Below are 14,353 nucleotides of genomic sequence, written 5' to 3'. Positions count from 1 at the left end.
TCCCATGTGGCACTGCAACAGCATTTCAGAATCAAAATCATTTTTTTGGACAAAATATTTCACTAAAAAGTCAATTTTCTTCAGGAAGAAAAAAATTTTGCCAACTACCTCTGAGTTCTTTGCCACTGAAGTGTACAGTAGTAATTTTTTTCCTGAAGTTATTTGCCAAAGATGTCATTAAGATGGCCAGTATTTCTTATGGGGCCTTAAATTGCAGAAACCAGGACTCCTTGTTTGAGTAAGTCCTATTGAATTACATGGAACTACATGCATGATAGTGTTGCTGTTAAATTATTGGTTTTAGTAAATTGACTATAGAATACGTTCATGCTCAGGACACGAATATTGACATTATTTAGGTTCACTTTGAATAAGCAGCTTAAAGTTCAGGGGTGAAATCTTGGCCCCATTGAAGTCGGTAGGAGTTTTTACTCTTACATAAATGGGAGCAGGCTTATCTCTAGAGTATGCAAAAACAGTTTCGCAACAGTCGATTTTCTTTGCTGCTGGGGAGTCTGGTAAATTTCTTTTGTTTGCCTAATGCTCACAGGAAAGCAGAACAAAATAATTAAACGCATTTTTAGACATACGTTAACCAAAGATAATTAAAATCATAATAATGCCTCATGAAGTCTCTTCTCGCTATCGCTATCTCAGTAGTCCATTTTATAGCTCTGATCTGCTTTCCTATTGTGCCTGTGTATCACCAGTGTCTTGCTATAACGTGTAATATTGTTAGTCCACCAACTATGTCTATCCTGCCAAATGACTTTATCAAAAATATTTAGTTCCTGCATCTTCTAAATTGCACTTCTGGGTAAGTTTTTGGAGAATATTGAAAAATCAGTGCATTTCTCCTACCAACAGATGTTGCTATACTTCCAGTGCCGGGAAGGTTGGAAAAGGTCCTATTAGTGTTCTTTTCAGTTTAAATGAATATCATTGTTAATATGTTTGTTCATCCAATGTTCAAATGTTAGGCTCCAGGTCAGGATAAGTGGGAAAAATTGCCATGTACAGTGCACATGCAAAAGGTTTTGTAATGTGTGAATTTGAAGAGATTTTCTTTTGTTCCATGAAAAACAAAAAGAAACATTTTTTTGCTAGTGCACATGTGGGCTCTGATCTTTGAAAAGAATCAATTCCTGATTTTGCAAAGACTTGTGCACACCTTAAATTTTACACACTATGAGGAGTTCTATTGATCTCACTGGGATTACTCAGTGTGGAAAGTGATGGATGTGCATAAGCCTTTGCAGGAGCAGGGTCTTACATGCATGAGTAGCATCACACATGAGTAGTCCCAGTGAAGACACAGTTGTACTAATCACCCATGTAAAGTTACTCCGGTGTATAAGTGATTGCACTTTAAGCTGGAGTAGAGAATGGTTGGTTAGTTTAAACCCAGCACCTATAAAAATTCCATCTTTCACCTTGTGTGGGTGAACTTTTACATTCTGAAATTAGGAATAAAACGTATATGCTAAATATCTGATTTATAAAATATTTTAAAAGTTATGTATAATTTTTCATGAAGTATTGTTCAACTGGTCACACACATCAAGGGTATATTCTATATTACATTACTGTGAAATATATAATCTCAAAAGAAATAAAATCCGATGACTCATGGGCAGAGTCACTGCCTTAAAAAGCCTTTTCTGATTGTTTTTTCATTTTGCTGATCAGTCTATTGTATTCCCTGTTTTAAGTGCAATCAATCAATACAAAAAAAACATTGATTACAAATTTTCCTGTGTGCACTTTATGGCCAACGGTGTTTAGGAGCTGGGTGTCTTCAATGATAAAATGTCATATGTGTAATATCTAATATTTGTAAAATGTAATAAGGAACATACACGGCTCCATGATACCTGGATTTCAAGGCTACTGTTTATTAGGTTTATTATGGTAGTGCACAAAGGCTCCAATCAGGATCAGCCTCCCATTGTGTTCAGTGCTAACTCACGTGTAGTAGGACAGTCTCTGCCTGAATCTTAGTCTAAGGTTCCAGTCCTGCAGACACACATGTGCACTGCCATACAGCTTTATATGCCTATGTAGTGCTACCAAGTTCACAGCACTAGCCATGTGCATCAATATTTACAGGATCAGGGCCTAATTTAAAACAAGATTTACCATAACTCAGTATTAAAAAAAAAAAAAAGTGACTTAAACTAACTCCTTCTGTGTCCCTCCCCACTTCATTGGAACTTTTCCAAAATGTTTTTAATATGATCATTTGTGACCCATACTCAGATTTCCCCTTTTCTATTGTTTGATCTAGATCTCATCTAAGTCTACTTTGCAGTCAAAAGAGAATAGTTAAATTGCAATAGAAATTTAATGTATGTTTGGAAACAGATTGCTGGGTATAGTCTCTGAGCTTGTGGTGAGCAGGACTCCTTTCAATGGATCTCTGCACACACATCAGGACGCACTCCATCAGATATTGATATAGGGTTAGGGCCCTTACAGTTAACAAACTACCTGATTTGCTGAGCTTCCAAGAGCTAGGAACATCCCCCCCGGTGCAAAACTATGATTAAAAATGCCTTGAGCAATCCACTGCTTATCTGGTATGGTAGGAGCCTGCTTCAGTAATCAGATAATTTTATCAAATTTAAATAAATATACATTTATTTAAAAAAAACCAGAACGAGAGAGTCCCAAGCTATTCTGCCAACACAGCACCATGTTTTATTAACTGTGTCAAAGCTGACAGGTGAAAAGAATCTAGGTAATGTGTTACAGTAATCTGATCACAGCAACAGCTATGGTATAATATTAATCATCCATAAGCAGTCCCAGCAGGAAGACCATCATTTGGATTTTTTTATTAGAATATATATTTTTATATAGCAATTTGTTTGAAATTAATGAAGACAGGCTTCAGGAAATGTGATGTGGAAATTCAGCAGGTCCCTAGCTGCTTTTTGAACTGATATTTTGGACAGGCAGAGAGTAAAAAAAGTCAGCCCTGTATTCATAAGAAAGGAAAAGTTTCAAAAGTGTTTTTTAGGCATATTTTTACCCCAAATTTTAGATTAGTAACCAGCCTTCTGCTATATGAAATGACAATGTTGGTTAATATTAGGTGGTCTATGGTCCCCATTGGTCCAGTGAGCAGCAGAGGTTTAAATGTAGAAGCAGATAATATATCCTGTCACTTGGAAGCTCTGAGAGTGCTCAAAGTAACATTAAATAAAACATTTTTTGCTGAAATGTGGAAGACAAATCAATTTACACCAGAGATTTTTTTTAACTGTTCCATTAGACTATAATGTTGCCATTTTTTGGCCCATGTGGTTAGTCAATATTGGCACCTGGCCAGGTTAGGAGGAGAACCAAGTCAGGTATTTCTTTGGTGCAATCCTGTTTGTTTACAAGGAATGTACACAAAGTCTTGTTTCCATGAACACAGTAAGAACAAACAGAAAGTAGGTTCCTTGTTTACAATTTCCAAGTCTGCGTTTCTAGCAAGTCCTGTGCTCCAAGGACTTCTTTCTCTGCTCCCCCACAGGACCATGCTCTCCACCACTTCTTTCCCTGTCTGCTGGTTTTCTGGTTGTGCTCTTGCTCTCTCTTACAAATACTGGGACATGCATGCAACCAATCAATCCCCCAGCCCTTGTCTTGGCAGTCAGTCCGCATGAAAGTCCCCGGTTCACATGGCTAGTGTCTCAGACCCTGGCACGCTGTCCAGGCTATGGATGGTGGCTTCTATTTTTTCATCTATCACCCTGCAAAAGGGCATTTAATTGTTCCTTCCATGTTGCCTGAATGAAGAGTGCTTAATATGCCTATCAACTTTAACCACATTTGTCATTCATGATAGCCATTAAAAGCTTCCTGTATATAAATACTGTCATTAATTTCCCACATCAAAACCAAAGAGATGAGAGGAATAGACAGTTTATTGCCCACATTCCAGCTTGCTGCACAAAAATTAACCCAACTGTGGCACTCAGTAAGACTTATAATGTACATAGTCTGCTGTTAGGGAGTCTGGTAAATTTAAACTAAACAGCATCAGAGACGATAGTGGAAACTAGATAATTTAAATTAAACCCTTCACTTCCCTCAGGCATATCCTAGCATCACTCATTGATGATGACATAATTGAAACCTCTGCTCCTTCTTAAAAAGGTTTGTATTGTAGATGACTGTAGTATTGTCTATTTTGCTTGACTTGAAGTTTTGAAACTGAATATTTGAGCACACAAAGTTACTGGGTGAAGAATTCCGCCAAAGCTGAGAAGCAGTCCCATCTGAACATTTAGAATTCGGTGTGGATATTAATATGGGAGCATGATACAACAACAGTTTAGTAAGATTAGCACATGATGGAGTGATACATTACTAGAATGTGTAGGCAATGTTCAGTTAGAATACAAGAGATATCCACTGATGTGCCATGGGAACAATCTTACAGCCTTAACTACCATTTGAAGGTAGTACCATAACAATGGCTACATACCATAAGCTGATGCACACATGACTGAGATCAGAATGAGTTGCTTAGACTATGGGTGGAAATTTTAAAGGTACTTAGTGGAGTTAGGTGCTCAACTTCTACTTGTAATAGGATTCAGGGACCCCCACATCCTTAGATGCTTGTGAAAATCCTATCCTATCTCTACAGTATGGGTGGGATTTTCAAAAGGGCTCAGCACTGAACTAGCTTTGCTCCCACAGAATTGAGTGGGAGGTTTATCACTCTTTGAGGATAGCAGTGTTAGCCACCTAGGCGTTCCCTTACAAATACCTGGGCATGAATCCATCAGCGATATTCCAGCTTTAGGATATTCCAACTAATCCAGAATGATGCAGAAAGTCTCCTCAGCAACACTGGCTACTGGAAGAACATCATCCCACCCCTCCCCTCTCTGCACAGGCTTCCCATAAAACAATGAATCAAGTTAAAGGTCTTCATCTTTAAGACACTCCATGACCTGAGTCCAGCATAGCTGAAAGATTACCTAAAGGTCTGGGATAAAGAAAATGGTCAAAATGGAGATACTTTTACAACTGTTGATTTCATACCTTTAATGCTATTTTAGAGCCTAATTTATAGCCTCTCCTGTACATTGGCAAGGGAGTTAGGTGCTCTGTACAATAACTTCCAGCAGGCAAGGTGTAGCAGGATCCATGGAACTGCTATGTTCTCTCCACTTCCTCCCCCCACAGATGATGACAAGGCGCAGTAGAGAGTGGAGGGGAAGTGGACTTGACTCCCCTCCCCTCAACTCATGCAGTGGTTCAGCTGTGCTAGTGCATTGCTGTAGCCATGTTGGTCCCAGGATATTAGACAGACAAGGTGGGTGAGGTGATATCTTTTATTGGACCAACTTCTGTTCTTGTGAGAGCAGCTTTTGAGCGCTGAGTGGCTCGTCTCTCTCACCAACAGAAGTTGGGCCTATAAAATATATTACCTCCCCTGCCTTGTGTATTGCAGCATAGACCCAGCATGGTTCCATTCCCTCCCGGGAGCACAGGGTAGACTCCTGGGTAGCTCTAGAGTCATGCTGCACCACTTTGTCCCTTAGTCTGGACTAGCTGGTCTGGGCCTTAATAACTATTTTAACTATTCAACATTTAATAAAAGGAAAATATGGCATTTTCTTTTAGTTCAGCAAGGCTTTATTTTCTTACTGGTTTTGTTTTCAGTTCAGCAGCAGCCAGCAGTTTAGAAATGCAAGCATAATCATCTTTGCAAGAACAACATGTGTTGAGGCAATCAGTGCATCTTTATCCATGCACTTATTCAGTTTTGGTTTAATAAAGCTAGTAATAGGCTTCCAGAGGCAACACGGGGAAAAGAATAATTTAAAACAAAGAAATTGAAAAGACAATGCGCACACACATTGAAGAGACATTCCAGTGTAGGTTTTGAGGTTTGTGCAGCTGTTTAATTCTTTACAGGATTTTAATCAACCTGATTATACTAGGAAACAAAGGAATTTTATAACAGCGCAGCAACAATCAGGAAAAAAGAGAAAAAAAAATCAATGGGTGTTTTCCTGACTTAAATGTCTTTGCTTTATTTTTTTTCCCTTTCATTTTGATTTTACAAATGAGAACACCATATTAATTCATTTTAATTAAAAACCAACCATGCAGCCCTCCAGATAGAGAAGCAATTTTATTCTTTGCCCAATATATCATTTAATCAAAGATTTCCTAAATGCTTTCAGGATTATCACTGCTGCACCATTCTGATTGCCCTTGGTATAATGGCTTTCCCAGCTGCCTAGAAAAAACTGTAATTGGACATGAGCCCATCCTCTCAAGGGGGATTAGCAGCTTTGCTGCAGATACTTGTCCTTAAACTTTCAGGGCCTTATTCTCCATGCCTTGCACACTCATAGCATTTTACACTGATGGTTCTGAGTTGGGGTAAGTGGCTGCTACACAAGGTACAAGGCAGGGGAGAATGAGGTCTCTCTCTCTCTCTCATTCATAAAAAAGCTGTGTGTGAATTGCTGCAAAGTCCTATCAATTATGCTACCATGTAAAATTTTGCCCCATCTTATGAGAAGATGAACTCCATTAAGCACATGGGTGGTCAGGCTCCTGAGAACTGTTCTATTTACCTCAAGCACCTCTACATTATTACAAATTAAACTGGAAACGAACACTTCTGCTGTTCAAACTCTTTTCTACATTTTGAGTGAGAACAGCTGCCCTCTTCTGAACAAACAGGCTCGTCCTTTTGCACCAAAAGGTCCAAGTGCAAAGAGTAACTGAAAATGCTTGAAAGATTTTAAACTACATTTGCTTTATTTTTAAAATGGCTCCAGGGAATGACAGGAAGAAGCAGTGCCAGTAATGGATCTAATTGGATGTCTGTCTAAAAACTATTCTTTGGGTCAACTACCAGAGGTCATCTTGATTCAGGATTTACTGTGTGACATTCTTTTGCCTGTGTTATCCAGGAGAACAGGCTTGATAAGGCCAGAATGGACTCAGGCTCATATCAGTAGTTCCTATTGCTCTCTCTCCTTCCTGATGGAGAATAATTTCAGTTACAAAATTGTAAGCGCCTGGAAAAAAAGCACATTACTTTTTATACAGGATTAAGCTTTTCAAAAGCACCTAATTCAGTTAGGTGCTTAAGTCCCCTTTAAAGCCAATGAGATTTAGGCACTTCCCTCCACTTTTTTACTTTCTTGTCAGTACCATTTTAAATGGAGTGACATAAGTTTTAAAAAAAATCACACAGAATTTACTTGCAGCCTGTTCAGAGGACATTCGCAAACTCTACACCCTACTTAAGGGCATGTGAAGCCCTCTGGGTAGGTGGAATTTAACAGGTGAAGAGGCCTCATGCAGCCTAAATTTCACCTGGTGTGAGTAAGACTCAGTGCTACGTTGTTCAGAAGAAAGGCAAACTGATTCAGAGTGTGATTATTTGTTTAATGCATTGTACATTTACTTACTGTCTTATCCAATGGCAACTTACTGTTGTAGTCAATAGAGCATATTTATTAAAGTATACAGAGCCTACAAACTGTCCCACCCTATATTTAAAGACATCTGCCAGTGAGCCAGAAACAAAATAAAGTTTGCCTTGCATGAACAGGAAAGGCTTTGCAATATGATGCAAACTTCAAATTCAGGATTCATAGGCCATGAATGAGAGCTAGTTCCAAAGAGGGGAGGTGATATGTCTAGAAAGAGAGAATGAAAGTTTCCAAATTCTTTTCATTTTAAAATATACCATTTCAAATTCAAAGAGACATTTGAACAGGTCAGATTTTTATTTTACCTAATTAAATATTTTATTGTATTTCTTACTAAATGAGAGGAAGGATGATGAAGGCACTTAATGGGATTTAAGTGGGTTCAGATCCTGACTATGCCACAGACTTTCTATATGACTTTGGGCAAGTCTTTGAGTATGTGCCTTGGTTTCTCCCTTTATAAGGAACAGAATATTTCCTTTCACCTTTTGTATTTAGACTGTAAACGCTTTGGGACTCTTATGTGTTTGCTCAGCATTAAGCACTAGTGGTAAAGGCCTCTGAGCTACAGTAACAACAGAAATATAAGTAGATATGTGGAAGCAGTTAAGAACTTTTTTTAAAAAAAACGCTGTATCATATATATCTGCAGCTTTTTGCTTTATAATAGTACTAGTTTTTTAATTAAAGATGTGTTCAGAAAGTTCTTAATCTTTCAGTGTTCTGAAACCAGGTAGAGGTGTAAGCCTTGTTTTCCCCCTAATTTCTCTTTGCACCTAGGCTCTTCTACAAAGTGCTGGGGAGTAGTTTTCTGGAGAACATCAGCACTCCAACCCCTAGATTTGAGCTCAAACATGGATTTTTCAGCCTGTCTTTCATCTTTCAAAACTTGAATGCTTCGTACTTGACAGAAATGGCAGTGCTTTCCATCATCTGAATTCAACTCAGCCCATTCTGGGCAGCTTTATTAATTATGTGCTTATCTTAATACTCCAGAAAATAAGTTATCCAAATGAAAATAGTGCGCTGGTGGAATGCTGAAATACAGTAGCCATCCATTCCATTTACAGGTAATTAATGTGCATCATGTGATGAAAAATAGAGAATAATAGGCAGAGTTTGAAAAAGAATTTCAGATGCACAGTAGCAGAACATAAGAACGGTCATACTGGGTCAGACCAATGGTCCGTCTAGCCCAGTATCCTGTCTTCCCACAGTGGCCAGTGCCAGGTGCTTCAAAGCAGTGGTGCTTAACTTTACTACACAGGAGGCCCATACATACCTAAGCACAACTTTGTGTGGGGCAAACTGATTCTACATATTTTAATAAGATTTAAAATCACCTCTATTGATTTATATTTTAAGTTCAGCTTGTTTTGTATATATTTAGATAGAAATAAACGATGTACAATATCGTCTATTAACACAGTGTAAAGTGAAATGATGTAAACATGATGACAAAACACAAATGAATGGGCTGTTAGTTTATTGTGTTGAAGGTGGCATCAGGCCTTATGAAATGCTCTGATGGGTGTATGGTCCGTGGGCTATAGGTTAGGCATCCCCGCTTCAAAGGGAATGAACAGAACCGGCCAACCATCAAGTGATCCATCCTTTGTTCCCCAGTCCCAGCATCTGGCAGTCAGAGGCTTAGGGACACCCAGAGCATGAGGTTATACTCCTGACCATCTTGGCTAAAAGCCATCGATGGAACTATGCTCTATGGACTTCTCTAATTCTTTTTGAACCCGGTTATACTTTTGGCCTTCATAAAGTCCCGTTTCACAGATTGCCTGTGCATTGTGTGAAGTACTATTTCCTTTCATTTGTTTTAAATCTGCTACCTATGAATATCATTGGGTGACCCCTGGGTCTTATGTTATCTCCACACCATTCATAATTTATTATACAGAATATAGTATTTTTCTCTCTCCAACTTCTCCCAAAAGATGATTTTTCATAAAGCTGTTTTCTTCTGGGATTTGAAATGGTCCACAGAGGGACAACAGCTGGAACCTAAGCCTTTCTGTCTGAACTTCATTTCCAAGTCCTGAAATAGTTAGACACAGTTGGCTGATTCTCTTCTGTGAATTGCTCCACTCATCCCACAAACTCATGATGTGATTGATTTAACTAATTTGTTGGGACATAAGATAAAATGGAATAACCAGAATAGTGTGTGAAAGTGAGACCTTGTCCATCCTAGGCGAGAACTTCTTCAGCATCCCTTTGTTGTCTGTCAGTTTAGTTGCACCTGTACTGACCACTGTTTAGCTGTAAATATAGATGACAAATTGGGGTCAGCCGATAGACAAGACAAGGCTTGAGAGATGTAGGGGAAGGAAGAGGAAAAAATGGCATGAATGGTCTATAACTATTAACACTTGTACACAGGATACTTTAACATTTAGCTTTTGCTAATTCCATACAGGGGTAGGGGTGATTGGACAAATAATATTTTCTTCAGTCTGAACTTCAAAGCTGCTATGTATATCTCCATGATAGGCTGAGCTAAAAGGCTGAATCTGATCGTCCTGAACTTTGCCGAAGTTCAGATCCAGGGCCAAACATGGTGACTGGGACCATATCTAGAAGAAAGCCCAGGCAACTGTTTCAGACATGCACATGTGATTCTAGGCACTGCCCATCTTGAATAGAGGCAGGTGAACAACTTTTAAAGAACAATTTACTCAGTGAAACTAGTTCTCTAGAACTGTCTGGAAACAGACTTTTGAAAAATATGATTGCTGTTAGCAATTGACTATTTTTGCCTATATCTTTAAGTATTAAATATTGAGAATTGGTCACCTGGGTCATGTCATTGTTTATGTTCTCTGGTTTGATTATCTAGTTACCATGGCTGCTTCTCCCACAGTGAGTTCTGTTTAATCACAAATTGAAGTTCATTCTGTTTATTAGTCACTAATGTATCTCAATAGTCTCCCAGCTCTGCTTTCTATAAGCATAATTTTTGTTGGCTACTTTTTGGAGTAAATAGATTTGTTTCAACATAAGAAATGTTATTTCATTGTAATAGTCAGGTGATGTAACCTTTCCATTTTTACATATTTAACGGTTACAAATAATAATGACAGGATCTGAAGATTTTCATTAATGAAGTTATTGTTTCCAAAACATATCAAAGATTTGTCCTGCATGTTGTTCTCACATGCCTATCCTAGATAGTTGTAGCATTATAAAAATTCACCAGTGGATTTCTGTCCTTGTTGACATCCTATGATCCTAAGTCCCAACCATGCCATTAGTTGTTTTGCTAATGGCCTATATAGTAACTACTGTACCACAATCTACATCAGCTATAAATCCCTGCACCTCAACACCAATCTGCCATTATTCATGAATGAGCTAAGCCATAAATCCTAACCAATTACACGCAACTGCCCCAACCCACCATCGCTTTCTTTGTTGCCAGTTCTCATACTTTTAAAAAAACAGAGCAGGACACTATAGTGAGTCCACTGTGATTTCAGATGTCTTTTTATAGGTACTGTAGAAGGAATCTGCAGTATCTAACAAAGGTTAGCTGAACAGTTACTTGAATGGCAGAATAAAGTAATTATACTGATACCATCTTGACAAAAGACGACAGAATTAGTTTTTTTGCCTTTCAAGTGTTGGTCAGGTATTGGGGCCTAATTATAGAAAAGAAAGAAGTGTAGTCCTACAAGGAAAGAGAACAAGCTAGACTTTTGTCCTTCATTTTGACCTAGAGTGGTAATTTTCAGAAGTAGTGCAGTGTTTTCCCAGCCTGCTGCAGAGCAGGTGTTCACAGGCAGCCAAACAACTCTTTTTAAACAACGTTCTTTATTTTCAGTGTCAAAAAGATAAACCTCCATGACAAAGACCCATGGCAGAGTCACTGACTGCTTGATGCAGGTCCTAGTAAGGTACTACTACCTCTCAAACATAAAAAAAATCATTACCTCTTTCTAAACTTTGAATTCCCCCACAGCAAGATTTACTTATTTGGTAGACTATGAATTTAGAGAACATCCGTTGCCCAGTTTTCCAGTGATTTCCATCTGATAGCCTTGCATTCTTCATCTATATCTTATATTGGCAGACACTGGGGCTGAGGATGGTTGAACAGTTTCAATAAAGTTAGAAAGCTGGAGTAGAGGGGGAATTCGAAAATGAGTTTGGTCTTATCCTTGTCCCTAGTGGATATTTTTTTCCATATTACAAAAACTAGACTAGAGCTGGTTAGAAAATGGGTTTTTTTCATTGAGAAATTGAGGTTTTAGGCAGTAGAAGTAACAGGTATTCAAATCCTGACTAAAGTGAATTGCCAAGTGAATTACTGCCATCTGTAGTCAGCCATATGCTCATGTTCATAACCATTAAATTCTCTCACTTGTATGATGACCCATTACGTGCCAATTCTTAGCAATAGATTCCTCCTGACCCTTCCTCAATTGGGGTTGATTGTTGAATGCATTATGACTGGTAATGCAGATGGGACAGAACTGTCTTCAATGCTGTTAAAGGAGGAATAGCACGCACGTGGTGGAACATTAGCCCAGATTCACAAAAGCATTTAGGCTCCATTGATTGGGCTGTTGCCTCTATCATGCTTTCTGTAATAGTGATGAATTCCCCTCACCCAAACTCTGTCATTTCCTAAATTTGTACTGAAACTCACACAATGGGTCCCTGATGTGGTTGACCTCAAGTGGCGATTACAAAATATGTGTTAAATAATCAAAAATAGCAGCCAAGCTGTTTTTCACACCACTGGAGGGAGATCAGGGGAGAAGTGTTACTGAAAAACCTTTGCCAACAACAGGTGACTTTCTAGTGTGACGGGCATTTGGACAATTGAGAGAGAATTCAGTGCTCATGAAAGTGAGACTATCCTTAGCCTGAGCTAAAAATAGGGATCATTCTCAAAGCTCTGTCAATCAGCCCTAGCGCTGATTTGAACACAGATGCGGTCCTGTCTTTTGCCTTTCTGAAACAGAAATAAAACAGGCCACATTGTGTCATTTGGGTAAATACCCATTAGCATATTTGGCTGAGACCTACAGACCCACTGATGCCTTACGGTAAATTTGATGAACAGTCTACCTAAGAAAAATTCCACTAAACATTTTCTGTAGTGATTTTTCTCTTTTGCTTTTCCCTCTCCCCCCAATCCATATGTATGACAACTGAATTGTTGTTTCTGAGGAGTTAACCTGTTCCTCAGGATTATTTCCCATCTAAAGTCACAGCCTATGTGTGTGATATCACAGTTAGTTGCTGTGGATATTATGGCACAAACATAGGAAGTGGACTTTGGGTGGGAAATTGGAGAAGCAATGGCTGAACTTTAATAAGGATCTTATTTTCATGTAAGTCATTTAAAAATAAGTGAATAAGCTCCTTTTGTCATCCAAAGAGTTAGAGCCAGACATTCTGTAGCAGCTAAAGTAACTATCATAAGTGGAAGGATGAAGCAGTGCCAGTAAGCTTTGCTTCTTTTGCAAAGATGCTGTGGGAGCACCAAAGTGCTGGATTCAGCAAGAGCTGATGTAACCCTTCTGCCAGGCGGAGCCAGGAGCAACCAGGACTGGGTTCAATATCTAGGGGTTCCTTTCCATCGATACTACACAGAACCCTCTTGAGCCCCCACCCAGTAACCTGGGAAAATTATACACCACCCGGGGCACCTCTGATAGGCAATACTTTCCCCACTTGCAAGCACAGAGTCTGAGTGTAGAAAATAAACTTTTAATAAAAGGAGGGAAGTAACTCGGCATTAATTTGGGAAAATACTGCAAATGGGATTCATAAACATAAACCATGAGCAAAAGACCCACCCCCAAGTAAGTTGGGCAGTGTTCTTTTCCCCTCAGGTTCTTACGTCCAGCAACCGCAATGTCCCTTTAATGTGCCGGTCCCTTCTCTGCACCCCACTCACAGTTGCTGTCCTCGGTCAGTGCAGACCTAGAGTTCAAAGGTGCATCTGCAGAGTTCACCTCCCATCCTGGGTGGAGGTAAGGAGGCACTTTTATGCGCTCCGCTGCTTGGACACTCGCCCACTGCCCCTTTCTGCCAACTGCTCTGCTGGCCGCATGTTCTCCAGCCAACTCACCTTCTGCTATTCCCTCCCCTTTGCTATGACCTCTGAACCCCTTTATTCACAATAATCGGAAAGAGCATTTCACTAGTACTGCATTCAGTACTGAGGTGATTTGTAACCAAACACTTTGATCACTTTGAGCAGCACACCACTCTATCTGCTGAATATCTAAGCAGAGTAGGTGTGTTCATTTAAATACATCAAGTATCAGAGGGGTAGCCGTGTTAGTCTGGATCTGTAAAAGCAACAAAGAATCCTGTGGCACCTTATAGACTGGCAGACATACTGGAGAATGAGTTTTTGTGGGTGAATACCCACTGCGTTGGATGCGTGTATCCGACACAGTGGGTATTCACCCATGAAAGCTCATGCTCCAATACGTCTGTTAGTCTATAATGTGCCACAGGACTCTTCGCTGCATTTAAATACAGTTTGCTCTTGAAATCTCTCCCCAGCCCAGCTAGCTGTCAGGGGAGAATTCAGTAGACCCTGCTTACACTGAGAGGTCTCAGAAATGTGTGGGTGTATTTTCCACATCCCAGTACTATTCTTGGGCCCAGTCCTGAAGTCCTTACTCAGTGTGAGTTTTGGCTGAATGAAGACATGGAATTTAAGACTTGGGTCTCATATGGGCACAGGAACCCTCCCGTTCCTGAGTCTCTGAAAAAAGCTACAGCAAGATTCAGAGAGGCAGGTAATTGCACTTCCCTGCCTCACAGGGTTATTGTGAGGACAATGACATTAAAGATTGTGCGGTGCTCTGATGCTATGGTGACAAGGGGCCAGATGAGTACCTTAGATA

This window comes from Chelonoidis abingdonii, chromosome 1, assembly GCF_003597395.2.
Source record: "Chelonoidis abingdonii isolate Lonesome George chromosome 1, CheloAbing_2.0, whole genome shotgun sequence".
Taxonomy (NCBI): Eukaryota; Metazoa; Chordata; order Testudines; family Testudinidae; genus Chelonoidis; species Chelonoidis abingdonii.
Note: the sequence above shows the minus strand (reverse complement) of the source record.